We start from the raw sequence: 27,333 nt of genomic DNA, 5'->3' as shown, positions 1-27,333 counted from the left end.
ATTAAGGCTATAAGTACACATATTTACAAAATTTATAAGGAAGAAAAGTCGGACTTCATTTTTCATCGTTGCAAAAGTAATTTGACTATCACAACTGGTACCCAACTTTCTGTTTTGACTGTTTTCATTATGTTGTCATCGTCTTGTCAGTTGATTGCTTTGTCCGTTATCGCAAGTAATTATACATTTATTTTCGTCGCACATACACTACTTAACGATAGATTTGCATTTTAGAGCAGCCACTGGTGATGGCTTCGACAAGGAAGTCCATATCTTTCACTTTCAGGGCTCGAGAGTGGCTCTCTGAATTATTTCACATATGAAACAGATAAAATTACTCATATTACAATAGCTTACAAAGCTAATTTTATGTACATGTGGGATGGGATGTAGGATCGATCGGATCCTTTGACGTATTTTCGTGGGCTTATTTTCATTCGCATCGTGACCTCTCGTTAAAGTTTACATTTCAACAGTGTTCAGAGGTGACCTTGTGACTTATCAGAGTCTCACAGAAGGTTTATGATACATACAAAATGTTTTCAGTACTGGGTGTCAATGTTTCTGCTATAGAATGTAGAGAACAGTAACTGCTGTTGGCGGTTGAACGTTTTCATTATTTCGTCACATGGTGGCTGTCCGCCTTTAGTGTTGCGGTCTTGAAATTCAAACTGCAAGCGCACGTGACCGGAGCTTACTTGCTGAGCGTTGATTTCCCGTTTGAGGTGCCGTGCGTCGCTGTTGTTCGTCGAATCGTGGCTTGGTGCTATTTAGATTGCTGGAGGGAGCTCCTGCCACCGGAACTGCCTCACATCACTTCCTGTCCACTATCCAGTTACGGATTCACAGGTAAGTGGTAGCTACCGCGGCAGCTGCATGTGTGGAATGACACTGATTATGACACACCGCACACATCAATAAATTTTTTCCCACATATGGTGCAGTAGAATATTGCCACTGAAAATCGTCGAACTTAACAACTTCACTTGCACTGTGGTGAGCGTCTGCGTGAACGTTGTATTCGATGAAATTCTCACTTCATAACATTACACTGTTTACAAGTTAATTTACATACTAATATTTACAAAAGTTCATTTAAATCGAGAAATAATCGCATTGACCACTTTGAATTAGAACAATTTTTCTTAATTAGTCTTTTCTTTTACCATTTATGCCTACGGTCACAGGTAAGCTATTAAAAGTTCTTTTTCTTTAACTAAACTCATTCCAATCTCCTTTACATATTAATTTCATTCATAGTAATCTTCATCACGCTTGCTTATTCATTTTTTAGACCTAATACATTTTTAATGCTCATCTTATTTAGTGACTTGTGAGTGGTGCTTCATTTATGTCAAAGTTTCTCTCGTATGTGCTTGTCTTTAAAGAAAATTCGAGGACAGATTTGGAAATAGGAAATCCACCTCTTGGATTTCGTGTGGAAATACAAACAGTTGAAAAAGAAAAGTGGGCAAAACGGGCCTACTCGCGGATCGTCGACAGAATTTAATTTAGTCCTCAACGAGGTCGAAAATTTAATTTACATTGTGCAATACAAAAGCAATCTGCGTGTCGCGAACCTACTCATTTTTATACGTAATGACTCACTTCCCAAGCACACGTGCAGCTTTACAAGTTGATCCTGGGGAGTGGATAGGATCAAGGATCTTAAAGGATTTGCACATAGGAAAGGGACTCAATAATCACATAATCACAGACAAAACAATGAATATTGCAGTGTGCACTTAAAATAAAATCTATCACTTCAGGCATGTATATCTAATAAGTATCTTTCTGCAGCTTGCTTACTGCTCTTTGTTCATTTCCGAGACTAAGTAAAGTTTATGCATTACGCATTTGGGTATTAATTATCATTTGTATATATAAGGCTCTCACTAGAGTGTTGTTGTATGCTGCTGTGGCTATCTGTGAAGCTTGGGTGAGACTCTTATTCTATTTGCTGCTATCTTGTGAATTTGCAGTATCGCTAATGCTCAATAGTACCGTGAAGTTGCCATAATAAACCATGCTACTCACATGTTCTTTTACTCAGCTTATTTATAGTCTGGACTCTTGCTTTGCGCTATATAATAAACTTCCTTTTTATTACACCACGCTTTTACTCAAGGTTAACGTCAGGTCTTATTAGAACAATTGCACTGCGTTATCAATCTGTTCATGCTTAATCCTAGGTATCTGTTTACTTCAAAGAGATGTTATATTATCGCTGGTACAGCACTGTGCTGGAACTTACAAGTTAAATCTACCGACTGTTTTGCGCTAGCAGGTGGTGCTTTATCTACTTCACATTTGAAATTAGGGAATAACCTCATGGAATCGAATCTTTTCACACTACTTTCCTCCTTTGTCTGGACGTTAAGTATTTTCTTACAAAACAGGTCATTAATTTGTCCTCGATTAAATTTCACTTACTAATACTAAGAGCATATAATCATCATTTTCCCGCGGTGGTCTAGCGGTTAAGGCTACTCAGTCCGGAACCGCGGGACTGCTACGGTCGCAGGTTCGAATCCTGCCTCGGGCATGGATGTGTGTGATGTTCTTAGGTTAGTTAGGTTTACGTAGTTCTAAGTTCTAGGGGACTGATGACCACCGATGTTAAGTCGCATAGTGCTCAGAGCCATTTGAACCATCATCATTTTCATATTTACTGTTTACCGAGAGAAGTGCATTTATTCGTTCCTTCCTCTTTACTCATTTTAGTACCTCGGGGCTAATTAACACCTCTCTAGTACATGATTTTTTTTACATATTAACTTATAACTAAAACTGCAAATCGCCTCTAGGACATTTCCACCTGTTTACATAAAGATTATTCATATAAATACTTGTCTACAACTTATTCTGTATTTTATTTTCCAGACACGTTGTTTTAATACATAAGGTTTCCTTTTAGCACCGATTAACGTCCGTAGTCAGTTCAGTTCAGTTCTTGTCACTCATTGGTTAATCCTGATCTCCAATACCTTAGAATTTTCTTACAGCTTAAATTAGCTTAATTCCTGGCGTTATAAAATTTTCTTAGATCATGATGGTGGAACAATCCTTTGATTTTATTCGTGGCAGGGTCAGATAACAAATAGCTACCGATGTGTGGTTTCCTCATTATCACAAAGGGACCTTCATAAATGTGTTGCCACTTACGATTCTTCTTTAACAACAGGGATGATATAAAGTGAGTCTTGACTAATACCTTTTCCCCTTCTTTGAAATAGATAACTCTGTTTACCTTCTTATCAAATGCCTTTTTTCGGAGGTTAGCATACGTTGTCAATGATATGAGAGCTTGCCTGATTTTTGCGTCTAGGTCCAATTCGTTGTCTTGTAACTTTGGAAGGCGGTCTATCCATTCATTCCTTTCTTTTGATCTTGACATTAACTCATGTAGCATGAATCCGGTCGACAGATGAGGAAGGTGGTTTACAATCTGTTCAAAAGGTGTTACGAAGTCTACCTGCTTAGATTGCTTATTCGGAATGTACTTCCTTATAAACCTGTTGAATTCTTTGAAGATTCTTTCTGTCGGATTCGATTGCAGCCCAAACCGGGATATCAAAATTAGTTTGATTCCATGGCGAGCAAGAAATGCACGCCTCGGGCGTGATGTGAAATTTGAAGCATTATCGGACAAGATTGATGCAGGAACCCCGAATCGTGGGAAATAATCGTTTTAAATGCGATGAATTTTCGGATTTGCACAAGAAGATGTCACTACGTACAGTCTTTAGAAAAATTGTCCCTGATTGCTACTAAGTATTTAGCGCCTCCCCTACCGGTGGGTGTGGACCTGCCAAATCAATACTAAGAAGCTGGTTTGACCTTTCAGCAGTTATTGGATTTAGTGGAATTTTGCCTTTTGACAGATGGCACAGTTTCTCAATAATTTATGGATTCTCTGATGTAGATTCGGAACATAACAGTAAGTCGAGATTTTCCTTTTACATTTCCGTGGTCCGTAGTGACCCCGTGAAATGTGAGTGTACCGCAGAAGATGCTCAATGACATTTCGAGGGATGCAAACACACCACCTCTCAGATGACTCAGACGTCTTATGAAATAGCACTTGGTTATGAACTTAATAAAACTTTGACAACTTGTGGGCTGGATGTTCGTGAAGAATTTGTCTAACCTTTTTCCATTTGGATCTTTATTTTGAAGAATCTGAATCTGCCTACATAACTGAAGAAAATACTTTCTGTGAATTGGATATTTCATTAACAAAACTTTATAATTAGACATTTGTTCCACCAGTTCGCTGGTTTCTGGTAAGCCCTCAGGTGATCGAGAAAGTGCGTCTGCTATAACATTAACTTTTATATTTACGAAGTTAAACACTTGGATTTGCTCGTGTCCATCTACTAATTGAATCTGGGAAAGACAAGCGTCGATACCCACAAAGGAAACGTCTGCAGTGATGCAAAATTGCTTAACCATCTGAGGATGATGGAGAATGTTACGGTTAATCAAACTGTCTTTAATTTTCTGAAATCCGCCTTGGCAACCCGCGTCCAATTCCAATGTGAGCTCTTTTTCAAAAGGTTGTGAAGAGCGGGATTGTTCAATACTTGATTGGTAACAAAACGTCTGAAGAATGACGTAAGACCGATAAATCCTCTCAGTTGCCTTTTTGTAACAGGGGTTGGAAAGTTTTTTATAGCAGACAATTTTTCCGGGTCAGATTTAATTCCTTCAGGGGTGATGATGCACCCTAAAATTTTAATTTCACTTTTTCCAGACTTGGATTTCTTAAGATTTGCTGTAACACCATACTCTCTGAATCGTTGACATACCTTTTCCAGAAGGGCCACATGATCTTCCCAATTTTTCGATGCTACAAGAACGTCGTCCACATAGACTGTTACCTCATCTAAAAGTTCAGGACCTAGTACATAGTCAAGGGCAGACATAAAAATTCCGGAACTCACATTTAGCTCAAACGGCACAACTTCGAAATGGTATGATCTACCTGCAGATATAAACCCAGTGTACTTCCTAGACTGCTACGCAAGTTTTACTTGCCAGTACCTTTTTTTCAAATCAAGGGTGCTCAATAACTTAACTCTATGAAACTTCTGCAGATGCTCTTCAACAGCCTCTGGTCTCGTTCTTATGGGTACTATAATTTTATTGATTAATCTTGCATCTCGGACTAGCCTTACGCTACCATCTGATTTTAGTACAGACAATTAAGGACTCGAATAAGGTGAATGAGATATTTCTATCACATTCCAGCGTAACCTTTTCCTGACCTCGAAATTGACAGCTTCCCGTCTCGCATATGGAATGGAATAGCTTGTTCTACAGTAGTTTGAATGGGTCAGGACATCCATTCGATATTCAAAGCCTTTTACTAATACCAGTTTCCTAGAAAATACTTGAACGTAATTTGTTAACAAATTGTAAAACTCATTCTTCTGTTGTTTGCGTACTTCAGTGGACTCACTAGCTTCTACGTAGAATTCATTCTGACCGGCAATTAGGTCTTTATACTCATCGTCAATAACACTTTCAAGATGTCTTGTCTCCTGTCTGACTGTAATGTTGTCTTTTAGTCCATGGTGGTACTGCTATTTGAAGCACACCAAAGTTTGTCTTCACCTTACTTATTAACAAATTTACTTTTACTTGTTGATGACCTACTACTAGACTACAGATTCCACACTCGATGTCAATTTTAGCTTTCATCTGTCTCAAGTATTCCATACTCAGGATACATGGTACTGATAGGTTTTTAACAATAAGAAAAATGCATGTTACTGAAATAGACTCTGTCTGGATTTGAAGCCGAGTCTGAAGATTTACACGTTGTGTTAGTGGACCAATTGCTCCCGAAACGGTGCAGCCTTGAATTGGAAGTGATAAAACGTTGCCTACAGAGGATATTTGCTTAAATAAACATACAGGTAAGACATTTATATTAGCTCCTGTATCTACGATGGCTGTTACTGGTATGCTGGCAATTGATACTCTTATGGAAGTTTGAACTTGTTCGTCCCATGCGTCATCATTGTCTTCGGTCTCAGTGTCTGCTATTAGATCATCCCGTAAGTTTGTCTCTTCGTCGTACCTAATTGCTTTAATTTCGTGTGGACTAATGGACAGAGTGCCCCATTCAAACCTGCAGCATCCTCTAGGAGGCTCAAAGGTGCTGCTTTTAATTTTCCGCTCGACGCTTACTTTCCTGCTGATTTATATTTCTTAAAGTTTCTTCTGCCTCGAACTGGTGTTGGTTTTGTGGTACGAGCTCGGGTGGAATTGGATCTTGTTGTCCTGGTGTATTCACTTGCGCATAATAAATTTGCGTATTATGCGGGCGTTTAGGCTTCAGACTTCCCGAAGGTCCGTTCGCTTGTTGCGTGTAGTGTATATTTTGTGGCTGAAAAGTATTTTGCTGTGGCTTGTGTTGATTGTAGCCGTTATTGAAAGATGTACGTTAGTCTCCACCTTGATTATGCCATTTATTTCCTTTCCTCTGACGATTTGAATCTTAAGACTGATCGTTTTGATAATTGCCGTTGGTCGGTTGCTTGTGCCCATATTGCTGGGGCTGTGTATTATAATGTGCATTCCCGTACTGATGTGGTGACGAATTATATATTGGATTGTATCTCTGGCCGCTATTGGACTTATTTTTGTATTTACTGTTGGAGTACGTAGTGTGTTTATTTTTGAAACCGTTGAGGGGTTGGTACTGGCCGTCGCTGTGACGCGCTTTCGCTCGGCCGTCATTGTTGCGTGTGTACTCCGCACTGTGCTGGTCGCCTGCACTGAAGTGGGCGTTCCTAACATCAACTCTGGCATCCTCGTAAATCAGACCTAATGAGTCTAACACGCACAGGAAGGGGTCCGAATCGTCCTCAGACACGTTTACTAACTTTTCTCTGATCGCAATCGGTAGCTTCGTTTTTAGAATCATAATAACGTCTTTGGCGGTGATCCTCGAATCCCAGAACTGGATTTTCGCTAAGTACTTTTCAAAATATCTCATCAGACTACCGCGCTTACTTTGAATACCAATTTACAATTGGTACAGTATTTTACTTTTGCACAGCGTGAACCATTAATTTAAACTATGTTTTGTTAATGAATAATAATTCGTGAACTTTAAAAAAACTGGTTTACCCTGTTGTTTCACTCTAATTTTATAACTATCTGGGGTTACTGCCAAGTGTTTGATTAATCTTTCCTGTTTTATAGACTTGTGAAGTGCCAAGCTAATGTAAAGAGGCACCATTTAAATTGTTTTTGTGTAAAAAGTTGTCTTAGTTGTTTCGCTGAAAGGAACAATGAGAATTTTAGTTAAGAGTACTAATACGAACTCTTGGGTAAAATATTCCTCATGTAATATGGCCCCCATTCTGACCTCCGGGCGGGGACTACTCAGGAGGGCGTCGTTATCAGGAGAACGAAAACTGGCTTTCTACGGATCGGAGGGTTGAATACCTTAATCGGGCACGTAGGTACGAAAATCTAAAAAGAGAAGTGGATAGGTTAAAGTGAGATATAGTGGTAATTCGTGAAGTTCGGTTGCAGGAGGAACAAGACATCTGCTCAGGAGAATACATGGTATTACATACCAAATCAAATAGTGGTAGTGCAGAAGTAGGTTTAGTAATGAATAAAAAATAGGAGCACAGGTAAGCTACTACGAACAGCATAGTATACGCATTATTGTAGCCAAGATAGACACAAAGCCCAAACCTACCACAGTAGTACAAGTTTATATGCCAACTAGCTCCGCAGATGATGCAGGGATTGAAGAAATGTACGATGAGATAAAAGAAATTATTCAGATACTGAAGGGAGACGAAAATTTAATAATCACGGGGAACTGAATTCGATAGTAGGAAAAGGAAGAGAAGGAATAGTACTCAGTGAATATGGAATGGGGGTAAAGAATGAAAGAGGAAGCCACCTGGTAGAATTCTGCAAGAGCATAACTTGATCATAAGTAATACTTGGTTCACGAATCATGAAAGAAGGCTGTATACATGGAAGAAGCCTGGAGACACTGGAAGGTTTCAGATATATAATGGTATGACAGAGATTTAGGAACCAGGTTTTAAATTGTAAGACATTTCCAGGGGCAGATGTGGACTCTGACCACAATCTATTGGTTATGAACTGTAGATTAAACCTGAAGAAACTGGGAAGAGGTGGGAATTTAAGGAGATGGGACCTGGATAAGCTGCAAGAACCAGAGGTTGTACAGAATTTCAAGGATAATATTAGTGAACGACTGACAAGAACGGGGGAGGGAAACACATTAGAAGAAGAATGAGTAACTTTGAGAGATGAAATAGTGAATGCAGCAGAGGATCGAGCAGGTAAAATGTCGAGGAGTACTTGAAATCTTTGGATAACCGAAGAAATATTGAAATTAATTGATGAAATTAGAAAATATAACAATGCAGTAAATGAAACAGGCAAAAATGGATACAAACGTCTCAAAAATGAGATCAAAAGGATGTGCAAAGCAGCTAAGCAGGGATGGCTAGAAGAAAAATGTAAGGATGTAGAGGCATATATCACTACGGGTAAGATAGATACTGAAGACAAGAAAATTACAGAGACCATTGGAGAAAAGAGAGCCACTTGTACGAATGCCAAGAGCTCAAATGGATACCCAGTTCTAAGCAAAGACGGGAAAGCAGTAAGGTGTATATAGAGGGTCTATACAAGGGCAATGTACTTGAGGACAATATTATGGAAATTGAAGAGGATGTAGATGAAGATGAAATGGGAGATCTGATACTGCATGAAGAGTTTTGCAGAGCACTAAAAGACTTAAGTCGAAACAAGGCCCGGAGTGTAGAAAACATTCCGTTAGAACTACTGATAGACTTGGGAGAGTCACCACTGACAAAACTATACCATCTGGTGAGATAGATATGTGAAACACGCGAAATACCCTCTGCTGTCAGGGAGAATATAATAATTCCAATCCCAAATAAAGCAGGTGTTGACACCTGGGCTATGGGTGTGAGCTGTGTGGCACCAATGTCTGAAGGTTGAAGTCTACTTGAAGTACCCACATGGCCATGTTGGCTGCATTCTGTCTCCTACACCACACATTGAGCACCAGCTCAGTACTCAAGCACAATGTCATTAGGTGTGTAGTACATCATTACTGAGTATTGGCCTATTATGAGATATGACAAGCAAGTCATTTTTGGTGACAGTATTGGTATGCTACCATACCCACTCTTCATTTGAGCAGTAGAATGTATGAATATATGTTGCATATATATGGTGAAAATTGGTGTATGTGTGTGTGTGTGTGTGTGTGTGTGTGTGTGTGTGTGTGTGTGTGTGTGTTTGCAGATGGCACAGTATGATCACTTATTTTATATATATATATATATATATATATATATATATATATATATATATATATACTCCTGGAAATGGAAAAAAGGACACATTGACACCGGTGTGTCAGACCCACCATACTTGCTTCGGACACTGCGAGAGGGCTGTACAAGCAATGATCACACGCACGGCACAGCGGACACACCAGGAACCGCGGTGTTGGCCGTCGAATGGCGCTAGCTGCGCAGCATTTGTGCACCGCCGCCGTCAGTGTCGGCCAGTTTGCTGTGGCATACGGAACTCCATCGCAGTCTTTAACACTGGTAGCATGCCGCGATAGCGTGGACGTGAACCGTATGTGCAGTTGACGGGCATATAGTGGGTATGCGGGAGGCCGGGTGGACGTACCGCCGAATTGCTCAACACGTGGGGAGTGAGGTCTCCACAGTACATCGATGTTGTCGCCAGTGGTCGGCGGAAGGTGCACGTGCCCGTCGACCTGGGACCGGACCGCAGCGACGCACGGATGCAAGCCAAGACCGTAGGATCCTACGCAGTGCCGTAGGGGACCGCACCACCACTTCCCAGCAAATTAGGGACACTGTTGCTCCTGGGGTATCGGCGAGGACCATTCGCAACCGTCTCCATGAAGCTGGGCTACGGTCCCGCACACCGTTAGCCCATCTTCCGCTCACGCCCCAACATCGTGCAGCCCGCCTGCAGTGGTGTCGCGACAGGCGTGAATGGAGGGACGAATGGAGACGTGTCGTCTTCAGCGATGAGAGTCGCTTCGGCCTTGGTGCCAATGATGGTCGTATGCGTGTTTGGCGCCGTGCAGGTGAGCGCCACAATCACGACTGCATACGACCGAGGCACACAGGGCCAACACCCGGCATCATGGTGTGGGGAGCGATCTCCTACACTGGCCGTACACCTCTGGTGATCGTCGAGGGGACACTAAATAGTGCACGGTACATCCAAACCGTCATCGAACCCATCGTTCTACCATTCCTAGACCGGCAAGGGAACTTGCTGTTCCAACAGGACAATGCACGTCCGCTTGTATCCCGTGCCACCCAACGTGCTCTAGAAGGTGTAAGTCAACTACCCTGGCTAGCAAGATCTCCGGATCTGTCCCCCATTGAGCATGTTTGGGACTGGATGAAGCGTCGTCTCACGCGGTCTGCACGTCCAGCACGAACGCTGATCCAACTGAGGCGCCAGGTGGAAATGGCATGGCAAGCCGTTCCACAGGACTACATCTAGCATCTCTACGATCGTCTCCATGGGAGAATAGCAGCCTGCATTGATGCGAAAGGTGGATATACACTGTACTAGTGCCGACATTGTGCATGCTCTGTTGCCTGTGTCTATGTTCCTGTGGTTCTGTCAGTGTGATCATGTGATGTATCTGACCCCAGCAATGTGTCAATAAAGTTTCCCCTTCCTGGGACAATGAATTCACGGTGTTCTTATTATATATATATATATATATATATATATATATATATATATATATATATATATATATATATTGTGATAAGTGGTCATACTGTGTCGCATCTGCACACATATACAGACAGTTAGGAGGGGTGGTCTACTAGTCGAGATTGGGCCAAATATCTCAAGAAATAAGCGTCAAACGAAAAAACTGCTACAAAGAACGAAACTTGTCTAGCTTGAAGGGGGAAACCAGATGGCACTATGGTTGACCCACTAGATGGCGCTGCAATATGTCAAACGGATATCAACTGCGTTTTTTTAAATAGGAACCCCCATTTTTTATTACAAATTCGTGAAGTTTGTAATCAAATATGAATGTTTTAGTTGAATCACATTTTTCGCTTTGTGGTAGATCTCGCTGTGATAGTCACAAACATATGGTTCACAATTTTAGATGAACACTTGGTAACACTAGGTTTTTTAAATTAAAATACAGAACATAGGTACGCTTGAGCATTTTATTTCGGATGTTCCAATATGATACATGTATCTTTGTGAACTTATTATTTCTGACAACGCATAATGTTACAGCCTGATTACCTGTAAATACCACATTAATGCAATAAATGCTCGGAATGATGTCCACCAAACTCAATGCATTTGCCAATATGTGTAACAACATTCTTCTGAACAGCGAGTAGTTTGCCTTCTGTAATGTTCGCACATGCATTGACAATGCGCTGACGCATGTTGTTAGGTGTTGTCGGTGGATCATGACAGCAAATATCCTTCAACTTTCCCCACAGAAAGAAATCCGGGGACGTCAGATCTGGTGAACGTGCAGGCCATGGTATGGTGCTTCTATCCTGTCATGTAGTGAAACATCTTGTAGTAACATTGGTAGAACATTACGTAGGGAATCAGCATACATTTCACCATTTAGATTGCCATCGACAAAATGGAGGCCAATTATCCTTCCTCCCATAATGCTGCACCATACATTAATCCGTAAACGTCGCTGATGTTCCACTTGTCGCAGCCATCGTGCATTTTCCGTGTCCCAATAGTGCATATTATGCCACTTTACATTACTGCTGTTGGTGAATGACGCTTCATCGCTAAATAGAGTGCATGCCAAAAATCTGTCATAGTCCTGTAATTTCTGTTGTGCCCAATGGCAGAACTGTACACGACGTTCAGAGTCGTCACCATGCAATTCCTGGTGCGTAGAAATATCGTACTGGTGCAATCAATGTTGATGTAGCATTCTCAACACAGACGTTTTTGAGATTCCCGATCTCGCGCAATTTGTCTGCTACTGATGTGCGGATTAGCCGCGAGAGCAGCAAAACACCTACTTGGGCATCATCATTTGTTGTAGGTCGCGGGTGACGTTTCATATGTGGCTGAACACATCCTGTTTCCTTAAATAACGTACATGTAACTATCCGGTGAACGGTCCAGACACTTCGATGATATTGTGCAGGATACCGAGTAGCATACATAGCACTCGCCTCTTGGCATTTTGATCACAATAGCCATACATCAACATGATATCGACCTTTTCCGCAAATGGTAAATGGTCCATTTTAACACTGGTAACGTATCACGAAGCAAATACCGTCTGCGCTGGCGGAATGTTACGAGATACCATGTACTTTGTGACTATAGCGCCATCTATCACAAAGCGAAAAAAGTGGTCCAATTAAAACAGTCATATTTCATTACATACTACACGAATATGTAATAAAAAAGGGGGTTCCTATTTAAGACAACGCAGTTGATATCCGTTTGACCTATGGCAGCGCGATCTAGCTGGTCAACCATAGGGCCATATGGTTTTCCCTTCAAGCTAGACGAGTTTCTTTCTTTGTAGTTTTTTCGTGTGATGCTAATTTCGTGACATATTTGGCCCAGTCACTATCAATGGACCATCATATATATATATATATATATATATATATATATATATATATATATATATATATATATATAAAAGTGCATGTGCATGGCAATATGTGAATGCATACATTGCATACATACTTTGAGTTTGTTTTTTGCACACAATATGAATGAGTTATATCATGTGTGTATGTCTGTACAATGGGTTACGTTCTGCTGCTGCTGGCCATGCCAGAAGGGATTTATTTTAAATCAATGTTGTATCTCCCACGAAATTTGCGAATAAAAATTCCCTGGCGACTGCAGTTAAAGTGCATAAATGTATAAGCTCATCAAATGTATTACAACTTCTTAAATTGTGTTATGCCTACTCCTAGCTGTTGGAAGGGAAATGCATGAGTGCATCAACTGCAGACAAAAAAGTATTAACCTAGGAGAGATATTGTGTATATATTTCTGTACATTGTTAAATTATTTTTTGTAAATATTGAATGCACAGTTTTTGTACAATATATATATATATATATATATATATATATATATATATATATATATATAACAACGCGCAGTTACATTTGGATTGCACTGAATTGTACAAATCTTAAATCTTTTTCTATAAGAATGAATGCAATTACACTTCTTTCTTTTTTGCTACACTCAGTCACAAATGGCTGCATAATGTACCATATTTTTTTACAGTAGGGATGTACATCTGCATTGCACATTTATTTCTCTAAGATGGCGTTATTTACACTTCATTAGAAGCATTATAATATGATTATAGTTAATGCTGGGCAGATGACTGGAATAGTGCTCTGTCGATTGAGTGACAGTGAAACACAGGTAAATTTGCCATCTGACTGCCCAGCCTGGTTGATGGTGATGCACCTTGGCTGCTATCTAGCACGGCATGGGCAGAGGTGGAAGCTATGGCACATTTTGCCCATTGTACACACTTGCTCAGTGTTGTGGCATGGGGTGTGGAGGTGCACAGGATGGTGGTGTAGAATGGGGAGGTCCCTTCCCCCCTCACATAGTGTTAAAAGCGTAGCACAAGTGGACAGATCCAAACGTAATGAAAATTCGGCCTAGGACAAGCAATATGTTTGCGATATCCAGGGAATTCTATAAGTGACCAGACTGTTATAAATAACCATGCAGTTCTGAGTGACTACTGGCTTAAAACAACCATCTTATGTGGCTTTTCATGTTGCTGAAATGGTTACTATCCACAGGGTGAATAACATGTCTGTATATCTACAAGGTCTGAGTGGCGTCCTTCATCTAACAGACAGACTTGGACCTGCAGGCGAAGAAAACATTGTCTCAGATGATAGACACAGGGGAACACACGAAATCTTGCAACAATCCAGGCTGTGTCCATATCCCAAATTATTCATTACAAGTGGCAGCAGGATCATGCACCATCAAGGATTTCCAGCCAATTTACACTTAGGACTAAAGCCTTATATCCAATGTTCTCTCATAGGAGTGAGGAAAGTCACCTGTCACACTTGGGCATCTTTAAGTTTCTCACTAAATTTCGAATTTACCGACAATTTTTTAATTTCCTGCCACTTTATACATATGACAATTGACTGGAAGATTAGATATCCAGAAATCAAATAGAAAAAGGTTAACCAATCTGTAAATCTGCTTGTGTGTTCTTTAGGAATATGAAATCAGAACTAACTTTATTATATCCATGTGTAGAATGAATGACTTTATGGAGAAATATTCTAAATTAAATAAAGGCAATTACAGTATGTTACATGAAACTGGAGGAGGCAAAAATTCTACTCTTGCAGCAAAGAGAACGATATATAACATTCAGTAATATATCATAAAAGTTCTGACAACATTTCTTGATTTGCATTTTTCTAAATAGGTAGAGAAGATATATATTAGGTGATAGGATGTTATAATAATGATACAATGAAGAAAGATGATATTTATAGTAATGGAGGATGGTCTTTAATGAGATCCAAAGAAAAGAAGGCTCTGTGATAAGCCAAAATGGAGCTATCATTTTGCCACATATGTCAATAATCATCAAAATAATTTTATACCACCGTCTCCCATAGTCATCAATAGTAAACGAGTCAAATTTTTTAGGCAATATTGTTGAGGTGTGGATATGTTTGGTGTTACAAAGAAAAAGGAACAGATTCTGATGGTGACACAAGAGAGACAGAGTAAAGGGGAAATCACTGGTAGACTTTCACGACCAGAGGCTGAGAAGCTGACCACAATGAAGAGCAGCGATAGCAATCAGGAAAACTCAAAACTACTGTTGACAAGGGAAGAAACCACACAACCTTCTTTGTTTATAAATGGTTCTGTAATTCTCTCTGAACTGTAGCAGTTGGTGCAGATGTGAATTATTAATACTGAATGGAAACATATTTGAATTTTTGATAGTGAATCTGATCTGAAAGAAGGTTCTAATACCTAGAAGATTTAGAGTCCTGAAGTTTCTTTGATCAGATAAAGTAAGTGATAAAATACTTGTCCGTGGGAGACATCTAGTTTTCCAGTAGACATAGTACTAATGTAGGAAAATTCAAAACATAATTTTATTAGATTAAAGTAACCACTCGTTTAAGTAGTTGATGTGATGGAAATTCATCCCCTTGAGGGGCTGAAGTGATTTTCTGTAAGCGGCACAAATCGTCTAACAGATGAAAGTGCATTTGTTGCCACTGCAGACGTTATTATGAAACTACCCCAGCCCCTTAAGGACTTCCGTCAAAGATTTGAAGACATGATTGATTTCAATGTCGATTTATAAGAATAGAGACTTCGCTAAGACTGCTTTTATTTAAAATTTCAAACAGTACATTTGACATGTAATGTAATAAAAACTAAATGTTGGTGAAATATACTTTAAAACATTGTAAAACTCAAAATTAAATGTATTTACTGTATTTCTATTGATTTTACTACCTGGATCAGTTAACCATACCACCTCAGACCAGTTAACCTTACTGGTTAGGTTAAGTGTTCATTTTGCGAAGAAGTTTATTACCTCAAATTTCACACAAACTGAAAGTAATACAGTGTCCTTGAACACTACATTGCAAAAAAAAAACATGTATCCTAGGCTTCCCATAAAATTAAACACTGATAAGTTGTACAGAAAATGATTCAGACCATTTTTTTTAAAATGTGGCCCAGTTAACCTAACTCTCCCCACCAGCAAGTAAATAAAACTTCTGGAGTATATGTCAAGAGAGAGTTCGTAATCGACCTCTGTAATACCGTGTTTTAAGAACCCATGGATTGTAGAGGATCCTTACACTTTACAAAATGTCCCTGAGTGCAGTACCGCATGAGACACACTAACATACTGTAAGAAAGTGTAGTAACTGAGGGTGGAACAAGAGGAAATGTAAATTGAAGAAACTTACCCTCACAACTTAGATACTTCGTGTTCATCAATCATGTAGTCCGAAAAGTCAGTTCAGCCCTCACTGAATGGCACATCAAAGTGTTGCGCAATTACTTTTAAATGACAGCATTCACACAGACCGGCAAAGGGACATAAAACGGTGCCGCCGTCAGTGTATCTCGGGAAGGCGTCGACGTCGGTGTGGGCAGGGGCGGTAGGCAGGGGCAGGAGGCTGATTCGTCTCCTGCTGACATCACGTGGAAACCTGTTTTCGTTGCGCCCACTCATGTGGTAATAATGGATTTCTTCTCGGCACTTTACAGATTTTCCATGATGAGTTGGGCATTTTTTCTGTTGTATATTCTTCTATAACGGTGGCCAGATATCGAAAAACAAAATATAATTTAGGTTTTACGACACCTGGTCGGAGGGAAAAATCTACACCATGTAAAAATACGAATATAAATTTATGAAGTGATTTTAATTAAATAACGCTTTCTCAACACAAAATACAGTGTTATTCGTTACATTATTTAGTGCTTAAGAAAGAAGAAATTGGCAAAGTTATATAAACTCTCTTTGTTGCCTTTTAAATGTGTTTGGTGTGTCTGCATGTGTATATTTTCTGTCAAATAAATGTATATACATTGAAATGTTTGGGCAGCACTTTTCCTAATGATTCAGTTATCCCCAACTTCGCCAGAAACATCAGTTGCAAATTTTGCTTTGGCCATTAATAAACTTTATCATTGCTACTTTCTTGATTATGACACTGTTCAGACATTTGAACCACAAGCAGTGTCTCATAACGTCGCTTACATTTTTCAGTAGCGAGATAAGTAAAACAGCGTCGTGTTGACGTTTCATCTCGCAGGAAGACACCGCCATTTGATGGTGGCTTCAGTTTGCATTGCATTCCGTTCCGTTGACGTCTAGTGTGAACCGGTCTCAGCCATGAGCTCCGGGAGAAGAAAATGAGCCTCTACCAGAGTACCGCCCTGCAAGGTAACCATAAGGACTGTTGTGCCCTCGTCGACTTGCATGCTATAAGATTTGGGGTCATTGTTCTTACATCATTTGGCTACATTGCACTTCAGAAAAAAATCAAAAGAATAGATTTTGAAGCTCTTGGAGCTCTTAAGCACAAAACGTTTGAAACATAACTTAGTCGTTGGTAGCTTAGAGTGTAGTGCCAAAATGTAGTAACTGTAAAGTTGCTGTTACAAATAATGCTACTATTACCATTTTTCCTTTATATTTTATTTACAAATTTATTAAAAAATATAAATACTGATTAACTGAATCATGTTTTTAATAAAAATAACTTAGCCCTCTAACTATTAATTATCAACTGCATGAAAATGCTAATATTCATGACAAATTAAAACTGGTACAAATGTGTAATACGTCAAACTGAAATTCAATGTGTGTTACCAGCAGTGTATCAGCAAGTACAGCAGAGGGCCGATTACCGACTCCTGCCGAACCCCTGCACGTATATGATGATCCATGGACGTATCATAATCTCCCTAACATAGGAGGTTCGCCTGATAGGTCCCATCTTAGAGAACCCCATGCAGCATCAGCAACACAAATACAAATAGCTCATTCACAAGGCCATCATTCCACACACAATCAAAGTCCCTGGATTCGTCGAGGACCAGTGCCCAAAGTTATTCCACTGTTTCCAGCGTTTCCATCGACGACTCTACCAGCCGCAGTGAGAAGTCGAGTGGCCACGTCGAAAATCGGATGGCCTGTCAAGAATGACACCCTCCTGGGTGACATCTTCCATCAGCCTATACGCATACAGCCTTTCAAAAATTTGGAGAGAGACTCACGTGGAGCTACGTTAACAAAAACTGGAGGCACTTTATGACACATAAATGGCAGTTGACATTGACTGCTTGTGTTTGTACGGTCACACTGCTATTCATTGCGACTTTCTGTTACAACATGTGGAGAACGGCCGAGATATTTTCCACCTTTTGTTAATACATGCAACAGAAAATTCAATTTCATTTTTGCTTTGCCTCTTATAGCCTACCCCATATAATTAATGTGTTTCACTTCTCACTGGCTAGGGAAGTATTCGTAATCGAACAAACACATTTACATACACCACAACCCGATGTGGCATCATTTAAAGGTGCCTTACTGCGCGGGTGATACATGTTATCTGCAAACTAGTACAGTCGTCCATTAGAGGCCGCTGAATACGCCTTTCCGCCACACCATTCTGAATCAGTAGAGACTGCATAGTGAGTATGTGGAGTTGCAATTTGTGAGGTTAGATGTGTAGCGAAGCGTCAGATGGGTCAGCAATAGGTAAGCAGCCCTGATGATGTACTGCGATTGATTGAGATAAAGTTTGGACAAAATCATCTTCTTTGTGAAGATGGTAAACTACCATCTTGTAGAGAACTTGCCCACGAGACGCAAAGGTCCCGAGTTCGAGTCTCGAACAGGCACACAGTTTTAATTTTGCAGGAAATATCATATCAGCGCACACTCCACTGTAGAGTGAAAATCTCATTCTGGAAACATCCCGCAGGCTGTGGCTAAGCCATGTCTCAGCAGTATCCTTTCTTCCAGGAGTGCTAGTTTTGTAAGTTTCTCTGAAGAGATTCTGTGAAGTTTGGAAAGTAGGAGACGAGGTACTGGCAGAAGTAAAGCTGTGAAGCCGGGTCGTGAGTCGTGCTTGGGTAGTTCAGATGGTACAGCACTTGCCTGCAAAACGCGAAGGTTCCGATTTTGAGTGTCGGTCTCCCACACTGTTTTAATCTACCAGGAAGTATCAAATTATTCTCGTTTCTAATAAAAGGAATAGCACTTAATTTGAGGAAAGTTTTATTAGTCATCTCATTTTAGTTTCATAAACCTAAAATAAACATTTGAAACAATGATATTGAGAATGAACATAATAATTATCATATAGAGGTCAAAATGACTGCATCAGCAGTTCTAGGTAAATAATATGTTCTGGCGGTACTAGCGTTAAATCATCTTCATAACGAATTTGTCAGAGGCAATTTAAAATCTGATGATGTTAAGGAAATGTGTAGTAAATGCTGCAATGAAGATAAATTTGTTTTTGTTGTAATAGATGTGAAAAGAAAAATTAATAATGGTAAGTACATTGATAAGATAAAAAATTTTTTTAAATATGAACATGAAAATAAGTCATAACCATAAAAAGATTTTTATCCTTATTAAATTTTTGTAAAATATGTTCGTCTCAAAGGATTGAGTACATATTCTGAATACAGCCCATAGGTTGGTAAAAAGTCTGAAAGAAGTAAAAAGGAAAAGAAGCGATTAAAAAAGGAATTTAAAAATGGAATAAACAAAACAACACAATACAAAAAATATAAAAAAGAAGATCAGCCTGTTATAAATCGAACTGGCAAAATAAAAGGAGGCATTTCCAGGTGATGATGTTCTGGAAGCTATAACAGAAAACGGAAAACTCGAAAAGCAGATGGTTCCATATCATTATAGATATTTTGAAGAAATGGAGGATGTACCAGGATACATAAGTTCAAAATACAATTGGTTTCATTATGGGTATACACTAAGTGAATTAGAAATACGGGATTTATTGAAAAAATATTATGACGATTTTAAAAATAGGAAAAAGGTAGCTGAAGCTGGGGGTGCTGTTAAAAATATAAAGGAGGGTGATGTCAGAAAAACAAATATAAGTGAAAGAATAACAAAGTATTTCAACCATAGTGATGATCAGGTTTTTTGATTAAAACCTGTTGGTACATTTAAATTTGTTAATAAATATTCAGTAAAATTTGATGGAGATGGGTTAAACCCCACTCCCATGAAACATGGACCTTGCTGTTTGTGGGAAGGCTTGCATGCCTCAGCAATACAGGTAGATATACCATAGGTGCAACCACAATCGAGGGGTATCTGTTGAAAGGCCAGACAAACGTGTGGTTCCTGCGGAGGCAACAGTCTGGATGCCTAAACGGCCTTGCTGTGCTGGTACTGTGAATGGCGGAAAGCAAGGCGAAACTACAGCTGTAATTTTTCCTGAGGGCATGCAGATTTATTGTATGGTTAAATGATGATGGCGTCCTCTTGGGTAAAATATTGTGGAGGTAAAATAATCCCCCATTTGGATCTCTGGGTGGGGATTACCCAGGAGGATGCCATTATCAGGAGGAAGAAAAGTGGTGTTCTGGTATCAGAGTGTGGAACGAACCTATCGGGCAGGTACATTAGAAAATTTAAAGGTTGAAATGTATTGGTTGAAGTTAGATATAATGGGAATTAGTGAAGTTTGGTTGCAGGAGGAACAAGACTTTGAGTCAGGTGAATAGATGGTTGTAAATACAAAATCAAATAGGGGTAATGCAGGAGTAGGTTAAATTCAAATGGTTTAAATGGTTTTTAGCACTATAGGACTTAACATCTGAGGTCATCCGTTCCCATAGACTTAGAACTACTTAAACTTATCTAACCTAAGGACATCACACACACCTATGCCTGAGGCAGAATTCGAACCAGCGACCATAGCACTCGCACGGTTCCGGACTAAAGCACCTAGAACCACTCATCCACAGCAGCCAGTGGGTAGGTTTATTAATTAATTACAAAATAGGAGCACAAGTAAGCTACTATGAACAGCATTGTGATCTCATTATTGTAGCCAAGCTAGACATGAAGCCCACGCCTACACAGTAGTACAACTTCATATGCCTTCTATTTCCGTATATGATGAATAGATTGATGAAATGTGTGATGAAATAAAAGAAATTATTCAAATATCGAAGAGAGACGAAAATTTAATATAATCATGAGTGCCTGGAATTCGACAGTAGGAAAAGGAAGAGAAGGAACAGTATTCAGTGAATATGGAATGTAGATAAGGAATGAAAGAGGAAGCCACATGGTAGAATTTTGCACAGAGCATCACTTAATCGTAGCTAGCACTTGGTTCAAGAATCATGACAGGAAGCCGTATACATGGAAAAGGCCTGGAGATACTGGAAGGTTTTAGATAGATTATATCATGGTAAGACAGATGTTCGCGAACCAGGTTTTCAATTTTAAGACATTTCCAGGGGCAGATGTGGACTCTGACCACAATCTATTGGTTATGAACTGTAGAATAAAACTGAAGAAACTGCAAAGAGGTGGGAATTTAAGGAGATGAGACCTGGATAAGCTGAAAGAACCAGAGGTTGTAGAGAATTTTAAGGAAAACATTAGCGAACGATTTACAGGATCAGGGGAGGGAAATAAAGTAGAATAAGAATGGGTACCTTTGAGAGATGAAATAGTGAAGGCAGCAGAGGACCGAGTAGGTGGAATGGCGAGGGCTAGTAGAGGAGGAGGAGATTAGTGTTTAATGTGCCGTCGACAATGAGGTCATTAGAGATGGAGCCCAAGCTCGGGTGGGGGAAGGATGGGGAAGGAAATCGGCAGTGCCCTTTCAAAGGAACCATCCCGGCATATCATACGACTTCCACATCGCTGGCAATGGATTATACACTATGCTGGTGACTACTCTGAAGCTCAGTAAAAGGTTTAAACACGTATATATTGCGTACGAGCTGTAAATAAATAGTTGCCACTATTAAAGGTCGGACCCTAGTATAACAATGCAGTAAATAAAGCCGGCAAAGATGAATATAGACGCCTTAAAAATGAGATCGACATGAAATGGAAAATTACTCAGCAGGGATGCAGAGGTATATAACTCTAGGGTTAAGGTAGATACTGCATACAGAAAAATTAAAGAGACCTTTGGAGAAAAGAGAACCACTTGTATGAATATCAAGATCTCAGATGGAAACCCAGTTCTAAGAAAAGAAAGGACAGTAGGAAGGTGTAAGGAGTATATAGAGGGTTATACAAGGGCGATGTACTTGAAAACCATATTGTGGAAATAGAAGAGTATGTACATGAAGATGAAATGGGAAATGTGATACTGCATGAACAGTTTGTCAGAGCACTGAAAGACCTAAGTCGAAACTAGGCCCCAGAAGTAAACAGGTTTCCATTAGAACTACTGACAGCGTTGAGAGAGTCATCCGTGACGAAACTGTACCACCTGGTGAGCAGGATGTATGAGAAAGGCGAAATAACCGCAGGCTCTAAGAAGAATATGATAAGTCCAATCCGAAAGAAAGCAGGTATTGACCGATGTGAAAATTACTGAACTATCAGTTTAATAAGTCACGGCTGCAAAATATTAACACGAATTCTTTACAAACGAATGGAAAAACTGGTAAAAGCTGACCCCTAGGAACATCAGTTTGGATTCTGTACAAATGCTGGAACATGTGAGACAATACTGACCCTACGAATTATCTTAGAATATACATTGAGGAAAGGCTTAAAATTAGACGAAGCTCTCGGCAATGTTGACTGGATTACTCTCTTTCAAATTCTGAAGGAGGCAGGGGTCAAATACAGAGAGCAAAAGGCTATTCACAATTTGTACATAAACGAAACGGCAATTATAGGAGTCTGAGGTCACAAAAGGGAAGCACTGGTCGAGACGGGAGCGAGACAGGGTTGTAGCCTATCACCGATGTTATTTAATCTGTATATTGAGCAAACAGTAAAGGAAACAAAAGAAAAATATGGAGTGGGAATTAAAATCCATGGAGAAGAAATGAAAACTTTGAGGTTTGACGGCAACATTCTAATTCAGGGACAGCAAAGGACCTGGAAGAGAAGTGTCTTGAAAGGAGGATATAAGATGAACATAAACAAAAGCAAAAAGACGATAATGGAATTTAGTCGAATTAAATCAGGTCATGACAAGCGAATTAGGTTAGGAAATGGGACACTTAAAGTAGTAGATGAGTTTTGCTATTTGAGGAGCAAAATAACTGATGATGGTCGAAGTAGGGAGAATATAAAATGTAGACTAGCAATGGCAAGGAAAGCATTTCTGAAGAAGAGAAATTTGTTAACATCGATTATAGATTTAAGTGTCAGGAAGTATTTGATGAAAGCATTTGTGTGGCGTGTAGCCATATATGGATGCGAAACATGGAAGATAAATATAGACAAGAAGAGAATAGAAGCTTTTGAAATGTGGTACTACAGAACAATGCTGAAGATTAGATGGGTAAATCACATAATTAATGGGGAGCTACTGAATATAATTGGGAAGAAGAGGAGTTTGTGGCACAACTTGATAAGAAGAAGGGATCGGTTGGTAGGAAATGACTCGAAGCACCAATTCACTATTGAGGGAAGTATGGAGGGCAAAAATCATAGAAGACTAAGAAATGAAGATTTAGAAGGATAGAGTTTGCTGTAGGTACTGGGAGATGAAGAAGCTTGCACTGGATAGAGTAGCATGGAGAGCTGTATCAAACAGGTGTCTGGTCTGAACACCACAACAACAACAGATGAACAACCAATGGAAAAGTATATGAAGTCACAGATGGATTAATGAGTGTGTGAACTAACAAAAGTATTACTATGGATGATGTTTATTTATCAAATTACACAGGTGTACTGCACTCAAATAATTCTGAAAATCATTCAAATAAAATTAAATCAGGTAAAGGCCAAAAGTAGAAAAGTTTGATAAAAAAAATTGCTGAAGATGTTTTTTTCCGAATTAAGATAATCATCAGATTCTTCAGCTGAGAAAAATGGAGGACTAATAAGTATCATAATGAAAAAGTTGAAATTAATAAATGTTATCGAAATAAAGCTGTGGTCTTGTCGTCAACACTCCAAAAGGAATATCATATCTGATTAGATTTTTCAATAGCTTTCCACACACGTTTTGGAAAAACGAAAATTATGGGAAAGATTAGTTAATACTATACTTAATAAATTACCTTTTGAAGTGGTTTACTGTGGTCTAGGAACAAAATTAGAGGAAAGATTAGCTAGAGGCGATCTAGGAATAAATCCACTTGATGAAGCTTGCAAAAAAACATGATATTTCACATAGAGATCATAAAGACTTAGGAAAGGGACACAAAGCAGTAAGGAACTACTGCTTGGTGCAAGATAAAAAGTGTGTACCACCAATGCATGAATAGGAGGTAAATTAGCTGTGATTGTAGTTAGAAGAATAATGTCTGGAAAGCGAAAATTAGGAATGGATTTAGATGCTGACAATTATGGATAGTGACTATGAGAACACTGATATGTAAAAAAAAAATTAATTAGCGTGAATGAAAAACTTCAGCGTTGATTATACTTTATTACCTAGTGGCAAGACTAAAAGAGAATTAATTAAAATTGAACTCAATAAAAATTAATTACCTAATACTGCCAAATTTTAGCTGATGCCCAAAAAAGAAAGAGAGATGACAGGTGGAAATTTGCTTACAACATTAGATATTCTGTTGTGAAAAAAATTATCGAATACCTAAGGAAAAAAGGAGATACTGGATTAACAAATCATATGTATCAACTGCAAGTACAGTAGCTGGTACAGTAACTAAAGCTATTACAGATGTAAACAAAAAGATCATGAATTAGAATAACACATTAGAAATTATTTAGCAATTGAGAAGGCTTCAACTGGCAGTAGAGTGAAGACAAGAAAATTTCCAAAAATAATCATAAAATATAATAAACCTTTATCAAATGTTGATACAGAAAACCTTGTTAAACAGTAAAAAATTGAATACATTCAGGATATCTTCATGAATCTAATCAACCTACGTTCATTGTGTAAGTCATTATAAGAGCAACGATAAAAAACTTTAGTTTGATTCATTTGGAGGAAATATTCCCAAAGAATTATTTAAAAATCTTGGCTCTATTTTGCTATATTATAGTGGTTATCGAATTCAAACTTTTATTGAAGCCATATGTGGTCATTTGTGTCTTTTTGTGCTAAGGCTATTGTCAGATAATTATTTTAATGAAATTCTGAATAGAGTAAAGGGAAATTACTGGAAAAAAGACTGCCAAATAAATTTGTTACAATAATAAAAAATAAAACTGACTTTAAATTAATTTCATACAAAAACAGAAAAATGGTTAAACAATTTTAGAAAGAATTACTTAAAATTTTGCAAATGACCATGATTAAGCTACTTTTAAAGAAAGAAGATTAGTCAATGTAAAATATCCAAAAACCGGTTGTAACGCCATTACTAACCAATATTTTGAAAATCAATTAAAAGATATTTCCAGGAAGGTTCAGTATATGAGTATGCTCACACAATCCAGTAATTATGACACCCAACAAGGTTTAAGGGCAGATAGTATACAACTAAATACACAAATCAAAAAATGTTTAGCATCACCCTGGTTCCCAGAACTCGTGAATATAGGATTTGACTGTGTATATTTTATCACCGACACAGTCCCTTTGACTCACCAGAGATCTCACTAAATCCGCCCAAAGATGTAGACAACCATGCACGAGCAGCGCCTGTGAGATGGATGGAGTTCGACAGCTGATCAGTTCCAGTCATTCCACCAGGAAGGAGGTACGCGGCTCACATTGTCTGTAGTTCAACCATACCTAGGCGGTCAATACCGCTTACCCATTGTTATTTTATGCCAGGAAGGGCTCTCAACAAGGGAAGTGTCCAAACGTTTCGAAGTGAACCAAAGCGATATTGTTCAGACATGGAGGAGGTACACAGAGACTGGAACTGTCGATGACATGCCACGGTAAGCCGCCAAAGGGATAATACTGCAGTAGATGACCGATACCTACGGATTGTGGCTCTGAGGAACCCTGACAGCAATGCCTCCATGTTGAAGAATGCTTTTTGTGCAGCCACAGGACGTTGTGTTACAACTAAAAGTGTGTGCGATAGGCTGCATGATGCGCAAATTCACTCTCTACCTCCATGGCGAGGTACATCTTTGCAATCACGATAGCATGTGGCGCGGTACAGATGGACCCAGCAATAAGCCAAATGGATCACTCAGGATTGGCATCATATTCTCTGCACTGATGAGTCTCACATATGCCTAAAACCATACAATTGTTGGAGATGTGTTTGGAGGAAACCCAGTCAGGTTGAACGCCTTAGAAACACTGTCCAGAGAGTGCAGCATGATGGAGGTTCCCTGGTGTTTTCTGGTGGCATTATGTGAGGAAAATGTACACTGCTGATGGTCAAGAAAGGCGTCATAACAGCTTTACGATAAGTGAGTGCCATCCTCTGACCAATAGTGCAACCATATTGGCAGCATATTGGCGAGGCATTCGTCTTCATTGACTACAATTCGCATCCCCATCGTGCAAATCTTGTGAATGGCTTCATTCAGGATAACGACGTCGCTGACTAGAGTGGCTAGCATGTTGTCTGGGATAGATTGAAAACGGCTGTTTATGGATGATGTGACCAACCAACCTCTCTGAGGGATCTACGCCGAATCGTCATTGAGAAGTGGGACAATCTGGACCGACAATGCCTTGACAAACTTGTGGATAGTATGCCACAACGAGTACATGCATGCATCAACACAAGAGAATGTGCCACTGGGTATTAGATGTACCGATGTGTACAGCATTCTGGACTACCACCCCTGAAGGTCTCGCTGTATGGTAATACAACATGTAGTGTGTGGTTTTCATGAGCAATAAAAAGAGTGGAAATAATGTTTATGTTGATCTCGATACCAGTTTTCTGTACAGGTTCTGGAACTCTCGGAACTGAGGTGATGCGAAACTTTTCTTGATGTGTGTAATAACTTCACAAAAAAAGAAATAGAGCAAGCATTAACTAATTCAGTTCCATACATTAAACTAAAATGCGCTATTCAAACGGTCGAATTTACATTTATTTAAGGAGAAGTACCAAAAATTTACTCATTCGAGCATGATTTTCTTCTTAATAAAGCGGTTTATGTTGGTCAAAATAAAAATAAAAATTAATCTATAAATTATTTTGATATTAGATTAAGTGTTTTTGATACAGTTTACAATGAAGCTAGTGACACTGTATCAATAGAGAAAAACATAAATCATGATTTCTAACGATAATATTAATACATTCAACAGTACCAGTCAATGTAAAAATAATTATATTTAGTGAAATAACTTAAAATATAATAAATATTTATTCTATACAAATGGACAATCACATCTGGTATTTGAAGTGCAGATAAGTTACTGAGACTCATTACACTCATAGAGTCACCATGATTTATTTAGAATATGCAAGACTACAATGAGTAAATTTTTAAAATAATTTTGTAGGTGCTGTGTCAGCTGGAGCATGAACAGATCGGCGGTCTGGTCTGAACGCTAATGAAGAATTTATTAATGAATCATGTAAACTGATGAGAAAGAC

At 39.0% G+C, this 27,333-nt stretch overlaps 1 long non-coding RNA gene across 1 annotated transcript; it reads left to right on the top strand.

Moving 5' to 3' along the window:
* The first annotated feature begins 758 nt into the window (after positions 1-758).
* LOC126295095 (uncharacterized) lies at positions 759-27,333 on the top strand. The gene is made up of 3 exons (XR_007552382.1): positions 759-849; positions 16,898-17,074; positions 27,240-27,333. It is a non-coding gene; the product is annotated as an uncharacterized LOC126295095 (long non-coding RNA).

Source organism: Schistocerca gregaria, chromosome 11 (assembly GCF_023897955.1).
Source record: "Schistocerca gregaria isolate iqSchGreg1 chromosome 11, iqSchGreg1.2, whole genome shotgun sequence".
Classification (NCBI taxonomy): domain Eukaryota; kingdom Metazoa; phylum Arthropoda; class Insecta; order Orthoptera; family Acrididae; genus Schistocerca; species Schistocerca gregaria.
The sequence above is the reverse complement of the archived record's forward strand: the minus strand, read 5'-3'. Positions and strand labels throughout refer to the sequence as shown.